The sequence below is a fragment of the Macaca thibetana genome, chromosome 7, assembly GCF_024542745.1.
Source record: "Macaca thibetana thibetana isolate TM-01 chromosome 7, ASM2454274v1, whole genome shotgun sequence".
NCBI lineage: Eukaryota > Metazoa > Chordata > Mammalia > Primates > Cercopithecidae > Macaca > Macaca thibetana.
The window spans coordinates 98339307-98349935 of NC_065584.1; the positions used below are offsets into that span (position 1 = coordinate 98339307).

Here is a 10629-nt window from a genome sequence, read left to right on the forward strand (position 1 = left end):
GCTTAAGGAGATTTTGGGCTGAGACGATGGGTTTTTCTAAATATACAATCATGTCATCTGCAAGCAGGGACAATTTGACTTGTTCTTTTTCTAACTGAATACCCTTTATTTCTTTCTCTTGCCTGATTGCCCTAGCCAGAACTTCCAACACTATGTTGAATAGGAGTGGTGAGAGAGGGCATCCCTGTCTTGTGCCAGTTTTCAAAGGGAATGCTTCCAGTTTCTGCCCATTCAGTATGATATTGGCTGTGGGTTTGTCATAAATAGCTCTTATGATTTTGAGATACATTCTATCAATACCGAATTTATTGAGAGTTTTTAGCATGAAGGGCTGTTGAATTTTGTCAAAGGCCTTTTCTGCATCTATTGAGATAATCATGTGGTTTTTGTCTTTGTTTCTGTTTATATGCTGGATAACGTTTATTGATTTGCCTATGTTGAACCAGCCTTGCATCCCAGGGATGAAGCCCACTTGATCATGGTGGATAAGCTTTTTGATGTGGACAGAAATTATAACAAACTGTCTATCAGACCACAGTGCAATTAAACTAGAACTCAGGACTAAGAAACTCAATCAAAACCGCTCAACTACATGGAAACTGAACAAGCTGCTTCTGAATGACTACTGGGTACATAACAAAATGAAGGCAGAAATAAAGATGTTCTTTGAAACCATTGAGAACAAAGATACAACATACCAGAATCTCTGGGACACATTTAAAGCAGCGTATAGAGGGAAATTTATAGCACTAAATGCCCACAAGAGAAAGCAGGAAAGATCTAAAATTGACACCCTAACATCACAATTAAAAGAATTAGAGAAGCAAAAGCAAACACATTCAAAAGCTAGCAGAAGGCAAGAAATAACTAAGATCAGAGCAGAACTGAAGGAGACAGAGACACAAAAAGCCCTCCAAAAAATCAATGAATCCAGGGGTTTGTTTTTTGAAAAGATCAACAAAATTGATAGACCACTAGCAAGACTAATAAAGAAGAAAAGAGAGAAGAATCAAATAGATGCAATAAAAAAATGATAAAGGAGATATCACCACCGACCCCACAGAAATACAAACTACCATCAGAGAATACTATAAACACCTCTATGCAAATAAACTAGAAAACCTAGAAGAAATGGATAATTTCCTGGACGGTTACACTCTCCCAAGACTAAACCAGGAAGAAATTGAATCCCTGAATAGACCAACAGCAGACTCTGAAATTGAGGCAATAATTAATAGCCTACCAACCAAAAAAAGTCCAGGACCAGACGGATTCACAGCCGAATTCTACCAGAGGTACAAGGAGGAGTTGGTACCATTCCTTCTGAAACTATTCCAATCAATAAAGAGGGAATCCTCCCTAACTCGTTTTACGAGGCCAACATCATCCTGATATCAAAGCCTGACAGAAAGACATCAAAAAAAGAGAATTTTAGACCAATATACCTGATGAACATTGATACAAAAATCCTCAGTAAAATACTGGCAAACCGAATCCTTTGGTTGCTTTTAAGAGTTTTTTGGTCTTTGATATTTTGCACTTTCAATTTAATGTTGCTGGAGTTAACTTATATTTTTTTGCTGATGATTCTGTGTGTCATTCAAAGAACTATGTCTCTTCTTGTGAACAGTTTTGACCGTTTTTGTTGAATAACGCTTCTCCCTTTTTTTCAGTGTCTACTTCCAGAACTGGTATCAGATCTACATTTGATTTTGTCATTTTATTCTCCATGTTTTTTAAGAGCTCTTTTATAATTTCTATTTTTTTCTCACTACTGTATTTAGAGTATTTTTTTAGTGCTTTCTTCTGGTTTACTTAATTTGTCACCCACTGTCTAATCTGCTTACGGAATGTGTATTGGGTTTTTAATTTCGATGGTTACATTTTTCATTTCTAAATCTCCTCTTAATTCTCTTTAAAATACGTCTTTTATAAAATTCTGATCCCTTCTTTCACTATAGTTCTGATTGCTTCTCCCATCTCCTTCATTCTCTTGTTTATTTTGTAGTCTTTCTCAAATTGTCCTGTTAGCTCCAGTTTTTTGTTTGATGCCCTTGCAAACTCACCCTTGTTATATTTCATGTTCGCATTGGATTTATACTTTTTATTGTTAATTCATCTCCAGTAGGGTTTGTTTCATAGTGGGTAGTGGAGATGTGTCTGCAGTAGGATTTTGGTTTTGCATTCACAAGGGTTCTAAGAGTATTACTTGTCTGGGCTAGCTAGGTATTCCTTTCTTAGCAGGAAGGTTTCTTTATAAAGTGGGTGGAATAATTTCTGACCATGCATATCTAGTTTCTGAGCTTCCATTTCTTTTTGTTTCCCATCCATGACCTCAGAAGGACAAGTTTTCTTGCTCTTTTTCCCTGCATGGGAACAAAAAGTTTTGTTGCTTTGATTGGAGGATGGAGTAGCTCTTCATAGCTCCAGGCTCCATGCAGGGGCTTATACCTAACTTCCAACTCCTAGGTGTGACACCTCACTCGAATGTCAGAACCCTAACTCCTAGATTTGATGTTTGGGCGTAGTACCTACAGGAGGCATAGTCAGTGAACTCCCATTTACTGCAGTCACTTGGCTTTGAGATCATTTCCTATTTCTGGACTCTTGGGGTTTCTCTTTCTTGTTTTCTTTCCAAGCTCAGTTTTACAATTTGTTGCTTCTCTTTGCCCATAATTTCTGTTTGTCATGGAAAGGGGGGAACTTGTGTCTTCTCCATCTGCCCTACTCCTAGAAGCTTTTCATGCTTTGCTTTTGTAATTTAAATAAGAGGTAAGAAAAGTCTTCCATTGTTTCCACATACTTCATATTTCCTGGGGTAGTTTAAATAGTCTTTTCAATTGAAGTATTATTGAGACAAAATATTTTTATAACCATGTTATTATCGTGTTTATGACAGGTTTAAAAAGAAAATCATCCGTAGGCTTTCCTTGTAAGGGTAGAAGAGAAAAGAGGCTACATGTGTGGTTTAGAACCAGACAGGGTCCAAACCTTAGCCAGACTCTCCAGCTCTATGGTAGAATCTCCATGACAGCAGACACTGCTGCCTTGACCCCTATTTAACACCCCGTGCCTGGCACTAAAGCAAGCCAACAATAAATGTTCGTTGAGTGGAAGAATAAGCAAATAACTTTGATTTTCTGAGCCTTTATATATTCATCGGTAAAATACAAGCGACACTGCTAACATTATGTTAAGTTGTTGTGCAGCTTGGACGTGGTGTATGTAAAGTGCTAGGCACATTGCAGGTGCTAAAGACACTGTCCATGGTTCCAGGCAAAAGAGGAGCCTGGTTTGATTCAGAGAGTGGTCAATGTGGATCATGAGAGATTCTATAACTGGGCTTTTTAGGACCTCTTTTATACTTTGTGAATTTCCCAATCAATGGGATCGTTTTATTCACCTCCACATATCTACTAATTTATCTGCATCTCTTGGCTAAGCAGGCTGTCAGAATGGAATGTAGTTCTCACGGCCCTGTGCATGGAGTTCTAATCTCCCTGTCCCTCACGAAATGCTCTCCCATATACTCCTTCTCTCACAATTAGTGCTTGTTTTTCCTGCCATCCTTCCACTTTGGAAGGTAGCACCTCGCTTATTATCTGCTGTCATCCTTAGCTTTCCCTCAATATCCTTTGAATATGTCAAAAAGGTCAATTTGGAATCAAATCTTGCCCTCCCTCCCTCCCTTGTTCCTGTAACTACATCGTCTCTGCAACTTGAGGTTACTGCTGAAATAATTTTTATCCTTCAGTGACTTACCTCTGTTATTTGCCTTGCTTTTTATAATTTTAGATCTATGTGTAATTTAGAAGACTTTAATGAAGGGAGTTTATTTGGCTTAGCCTTCTTAATGTATGCACTGATTTGCAACTTGGGAACAATCCAATTAGTCTTTTATTGACTGTCTACCATGTGTCCATGGCTCTGCCAGCAACAGTGGGGGTGCAAAGAAGTAAAAGTTTCAATCTCTGACTTTGAGCAGAGTACAGTTTTACTGGGGGACAAACCAACAAATTATCCTGTAATTCCACCCAGAATTATAGGATATATCAAATAATGTGTAATCAAGTGGCAAGTTACATGACTCAGACTCTGAGGGCCATATGACTCAGAGATCAGTGTGGGCTGAAGTCATCTGTAAAGCTTCATGGGAAAGAAGGGTCTTCACCTGGGCCTTGAAGGACAGGGGAGATTTGAACAGGCAGGAGGGTATTACAGATGGTGGGGCACAAGGAGGCTCAGCATGGTGTTCCTGTAGAGTGGAGAAGAAAATCACTATTACAAAACAGAATTCATACTGGGTGCTTAAGGTGGGCCAATTACTGGAAGCCTTAGTAGGGCAAGAGGCACTCTTCTCAAAAGAAAGCATATAAAGAGACAGATTGCAGAGGAAGTATTTCTGTGCCAAGTTAGATCACCTTTGGTCTTCTAGGTCTTATAGCATCCACCAACCCACATAAATTTCATACCCACACCACTGTTCTGAACTGGCCAGTGCCAATTGGAGAGAATTCTCTCTCCATCCAAAACTGCTCAGCACTATAAATAGAAACCCTTACCAACTGAAATTTTGAAAGGGTTTACACCATCTCCTTTAGTTTGTTTTGACTGTGGCTATTGGTTACACACAGCAATGACAACTGTCCTGAGTGGATCTCCTGCCCTTGTGCCGTGTTCTGAGTCTCTCAAACCAGTTGTGACAGTGGGAGAAATTTGAGATACTTGCAATAGAGAACAACCTCTGCTATCGTGTAGAAACCATGTGCCCATGGCATTCCCTGTGAACCATCCTCAGACACGCCCTGCACTGCAGCAGCTTGAGGGCCACTGTCCACTGTCGCATGGCCTACTTGAGCCCTAGGAGTCACCAAATACAAGCCAGCCATTGGTTAAGAGTAGAGTAGAAAAGAAAGCCATGTTTCTTGTTAGGTAATAGCTGATCATTATAGGAAATATAGTTATCAGTTTCTTGATTATTTCTTGCTTCTTTTACTGCCTTCACTTTCTTGATCTTTTCTTCCCCTTTTTCTCAGGCAGAGCAAACTCAAGTATTATTTGCTCTTACGAGCTGTTAAGGAACAAAAGACAGTTCCTCCCTCTCCATATAAAGATATCTCAAGTGATTTTCATGGGCAAATCTGTCAGTTTGGATAGGAACAGGCTAAGATGAATCCACAACATTTTACCTTTGGAAAGAATTTGACTTGCTAGATTTTGCTAAACTGTTACAATATCTTCAATGAGAAGCAATGCTTCACCCAGACTGAAACTCCATGGGGTGTGAAGTAGCTCAAAGAGCGATTCATGAAATCTTTTGGTTTCTGTCATGATAATGTTTTGAGACTGACATTGACAGCAGGGAGTAATATGCTGAGATGGAAGTTGCTCTTGTTTGAGCTGGAGGACTTAGGAAAGAGGCTGACCCATGTTTTATTTGCATAGTCTATACGATATGATATGAATTATCAACACACCCACCCATGCACAAACTTGACCTCACGTTGCCCTGGTAACCAAGAAAATGGCCTTATACTCAGCTGAAAGGGATACTGGAAATATAACCCAATAAAAATCAATCACTTAATGGATTAACAACAGCAATAATAATAAAGAAAGAAAGATGTGGCTTTTCCAGACCTTCCTGACTCATGTAGTATATTTGCAATCTCGGTTCCTTTGTCTTCCTCTGCCCATTGTGACACCACAAACGTTGCAGATGGTGGCCAACATTAGACTCTTGCCATTGTCTAAATCTTGACATTAGCTGAATTTATTACCCCTTCCTTAACTGTTAGTGATTACAAGTGGAAAGGCAAATATGTCACAATAAATAAACCAATGAATAGGTGCCTGGAAGAGTCCTCCATTGCTTCCAAGTTATGCAGAAGTTATAAACTGGCCACACTCAAAGAAACTGCTTGGACTACAGGGAACATCACCGGAGTATTGCTTCTGAGTTTCTAGTCATGAATGTGGTCTGGGCTGGAGGCCTGACAGTTGATGCCAGTGCATGAGTAGCATAAAAAGAAGGGTGTTCAAGTAGACCTGGAGTTGCTCGTTATTTTGCTACACTTGGGATCTTTGCTACATGGGACAAGTGGCAAATCTCAGCAATAGCAAGTTGCCTTTTGGTTAAAAGTGTAATTCTTATTTTTATGCAACAGATGGTTATGGTTGTTACTTTTGCTTGAAATAAATCCGTAAGAGAGAAAATAAGCCCACAAGGTCTAGAGGGGAGAGAAAAAGTTGAATATTAAGAGCTGAGTCTAATTCCTTAGAAGCTGAGCAGGAGTTAGGAGAGATGACCTATTTTTTTTTAATGACTGTTGGTTTTGTTTTGTTTCAGTTTTGTTTTTATTCTACATAAAGATCACTCTGGGGATCTTTAACAGGCATTTGAGCGACAACTGTTTCATTTTCGGTTTTTGTATTCCTGACTATAACGCCTACTGCTTACAAGCCTCTGATTTAAGAATGGATTGCTCATGCTATGCTGCTTTTTAAAACAAGTCTACCTCTTCATCTAATAGGTCCTGATTACATTTGAAGGCTGGTTGGGTGAATAAATTAAAAGACCCTTCATTGGGTGGTGTAGTGTTGATCAGAAGAACAAAAATCTGTTCTTAATGGAGGAAAGAAATGTATCGGGTTAAATCATAAAAGTATAAGACGTAGCAGGTTAAAGGGTTTAAGGATGTTTGACCATGCAGTTCCATGTGCTTCATTTTTTTATTGAAGGGGCATATATTGGTCTCTGTATTAGCACTGTTTCAAGAGCTTGGCATCTACATAAGCAAAAAAGCAAAATCCCTCTCCTTCTGGAATTTAACTTGTAGTGCAAGAGAGAGACTCCAGGTGTGAATGTAATAAATAAATACATTAATTGCATGTTTAAAGGGATATGCAGAGCAGAAGAAAGAAACATATAAAGCATGGTAGGAAGGAACAGAAGTCCCCAGGGTGGGAGTGGGGAGGAGTTTCAAGATTGCCCAGAATGGGCTGAGAATTGTGTAGAAGGTGAGGTCTGAGCAGAGACTTGAAGTAGGAGAGGGCACAGGAGAGGGAGATATCTGGGAAGAGTGTTCCAGGCAGAAGGAATAGGCAGTGAAAGACCCCAATGCTGGAGCATGCCTGGTACTATCCTGGGAGTAGAAGGAGGCCAGTGTGGCTGGAGTCAGTAGACCAGGGGGCAAGTGAAGTCCAGAGGAAATAAGGGGGCCAGACCACATAGATGTAGGCTACCAAACATCATATTTCACTCTGAGAGAAATGGGGAGCCACACAGAGTTCTGGGCAGAAGATTGATGTCATTTGACTTAACATTTTAAAAGAATTAGTTAAGTTGCTCTGTTACAAATAGAATGTTGTGGGGTCAAAGGTAGAAACCAGAACCAGTTAGAAGGCTATCATAGTAATCTGAACCAGGGGAGCAGTCAGGAGGCAGTGGGAAGTGATTAGGTCCTGGGTATGTCTTGAAGGTAGAATCAGCTTGGTTTCCTGATGAATTGACTACTGGGTATGAGCAAAGGAGAGAGAAGAGGATGACACATTTTTTGGCCTGAGTACCTGGAAGATGGAGATGCTATCATGAAAATAGGGGAAGCTGAAGTTAAAACAGGCTTTGAGGGGAGGACCAGGAATTTGGTTGTGGACATGTTGTGTGTAATATATCTATTAGATGTGCAAGTGAATGTCTGATAGTAAGGGTTGGATCTATGAGTCTGGACTTTGGATGAGAGGTTGAACTGGAGATGGAAATTTGATAGTCATAAGTGAGAGGGTGGTATTATGTCCTTGGAACTGGATGGGAAGGAGAAAGGACAATATCCAAGAACTGAGCCTTGGGGCACTCCAACATTGAGATGTCCAGGAAAAGGGGTAAATTGCAAATGAGACTGAGAAAGCACTGCAAGGGAAATAGAGAAGTGGGAAGAAAGTCAACATTTTGGTGTCTAGGAAGCTATATTATGGAGGAAACAGTGATCAGTGTGCTGCACTGAGTATTGCAGATGCAGCAAGCAAGATGAGCACCAAGGGTTGACCACAGAATATTGAACCAGAAACAACAAAGGCATCTTTATTTTTATTTTTAACTTTATTAAAATACTGAGTTTTATTTCACATGTATAATTTTGTCTCTCCACCATTTCTATGTCTGACCACTGCTACTACTATGTCCGATCATAACATTCCATACATACTTAAAACCAAGCAAAGAGTGGAGTTCCATCTTTTAAAACTAAACAGGCATTTTGGACAACACATTCTTGGCAATGGAACCTAGACAACATTTATCAAACATAGTAGGGAAAGTTCTCACTCTGCGTTATAAAAAGAACAGCCAGATATCAACTGTTACAGAAATGAAATTAGACAGAAAATTTTTGACAAATTGTTTAAACTATTTTCTTAAAGAGACTTCCTCCACTGTCAGAGATCTTGAATAGCCTCTTGGTAAATCCTCCAGAAGCAATTCTTCACATAATTGAAGAACTCTGCTTCCATTTTGGGAAGAGAACCACCTCTTTCTACATTTGCTTGCATTTTTGCTTTAATGTCTTCTACAGAACTAGGTCCTTTTGGTGTTTTAGGAGTTTTTTTCCTGTTTTATGAAAAATTCTTGTCCTTTTGTTCTTGGTGTTGATGATGGTTTTGAGTCTTTTCCATTCTGATTTGACTTTTGTGCATTTTTTGGCTGGAGTATCTTGTACAGATTTCTTCACTGGTGTTTTTTCTTCAGTTTCCTCATCATCAAAATTATCGTCATCATCATCGTCTTTATCATCACTATCATCTTTATCAGCAGCACGTTTTACTTTTTTCTGTGGAAACTTGCTACTACTTCCAGGGGCAGACTGCTTTCCAGATATACTTAAGAGTCTCACATCCTCTTCTTCATCTTGTGACTCTGCATCTTCCTCCACAACTGCTAAGTGATGTCCACTAATATGCACTGGCTCTGAACCACACTTCAACCATAAGATCACTAGTGGTGTTATTTCAAAGCCTCCAAGGGAAACCGTTGGCTGTACAGACATTTTCAAGGCTGCCAGTGTTACTTTAATTGGATTGCCTTCCTAATTCATTGCCTCTGCTTCAACAATGTCCAATTCATCCTTTGCACCAGGCCCTAAACTGACTGTTCTTAAAAATAACTGGTGTTCATTTTCATCATTATCCACCCTAAAGTGGTAATCTTTGTCAGCCTTTAGTTCACAACCAAAAAGATAGTTCTGGGGCCTCAGGGGGCTCGTGTCCACGTACATGCCCATCAACTCTTCCTTCGGGTGGCAGCACACACTTAGGTGGGACAGAAGGTGGACCGATATAAACAACCACTGCTCAAGAGAACAGCTGCGCAGGACGGAATCACACAGGAATGGCATCTTTATTTTTTGAGGATTTTCTTTTTTTTTTTTTGCCTAGAGGAGAGGAAAGAAACAGGACAGCAGCTAAAAGAGGAGGAAGTTGGGTAAAGAGAATATATGTGTGTGTGTGTGTGTGTGTGTATGTATGTGTGTATATATGTGTGTGTATATATATGTGTGTATATATATGTGTATATATGTGTGTGTATATATATGTGTGTATGTGTGTGTGTGTGTGTATATATGGAGAGAGAGAGAGAGAGAGAGTCTTGCTCTGTTGCCCAGACTGGAGTGCAGGGGAACAATCTCATCTCACTGTGACCTCCACTTCCTAGGGTTCAAGCAATTCTCCTGCTTCAGCCTCCTGAGTAACTGGGATTACAGGTATGCACCACCACACCCGGCTAATTTTTATATTTATAGTTGAGACAGGGTTTTGCCATGGTGGCCGTACTGATCTCGAACTCCTGACCTCAGGTGATCCTTCTGCTTAAACCTCCCAAAGTGCTAAGATTACAGGCATGAGCCACAATGCCTGGCCAAGAGAAGAATCTTTTTCAGATGAGAAAAATAACTACAGTTTTGTACGCTGATGACAGCAATCTAGTAGAGAAAGAAAAAATGATGATGCAGGAGAGACAGGAAGGAATTGCTTGGATGCTGTGAGTGTCCTGCTGGCTGCAGAGTGGAATAGTTGCTGAGAGATCCAGCGATGAGGTGGCATGCTAAGGAAAGTAGAAGAAAACTGAAGGAGCCTGAATTCCTAGTCATCATGGAGTTGCCATCTAAGTCCAGGATTGCCTGCTTCTGGATCTTTATTTCTTCAAGAGAAATAAACTCTTTTTTTCCAACATGTTATTAGGAGAAATTTCAAACATATAGGAAACTGGAAATAACTGTATAGCAAACACCTGCCATCTGGTTTCTACAATTAACATCTCTCTGCACTTACTCTGATATACCTATCCATCTCTCTATCTATCCATTAATTTCTTATTTTTAGGGCATTTCAAAGTGAGATTCAGACATGAACGTATTTCACCCCTAAACACTTCACAATGTATACTGCTACCTAGAGTTTAATATCTAGTTATAGTTCTTTTTTCTTTAAGATAAAATTTACCTAAAATGAAGTGATCTAATTTTACTGTACTATTTGATGAACTTTGAAAGATGCATGCACCTGTATAACCCAACCTCTATTAACACATGGAACAATACACTTACCCCAGAAAGTTCCTTCAGTCCTGTTTCCAGT

At 39.7% G+C, this 10629-nt stretch overlaps 1 pseudogene; it reads right to left on the reverse strand.

Annotated features, from left to right (window-relative positions):
• Positions 1-8404: 8404 nt before the first annotated feature.
• On the reverse strand, positions 8405-9402 carry LOC126959082 (nucleophosmin-like; annotated as a pseudogene).
• Between the last annotated feature and the right edge of the window lie 1227 nt (positions 9403-10629).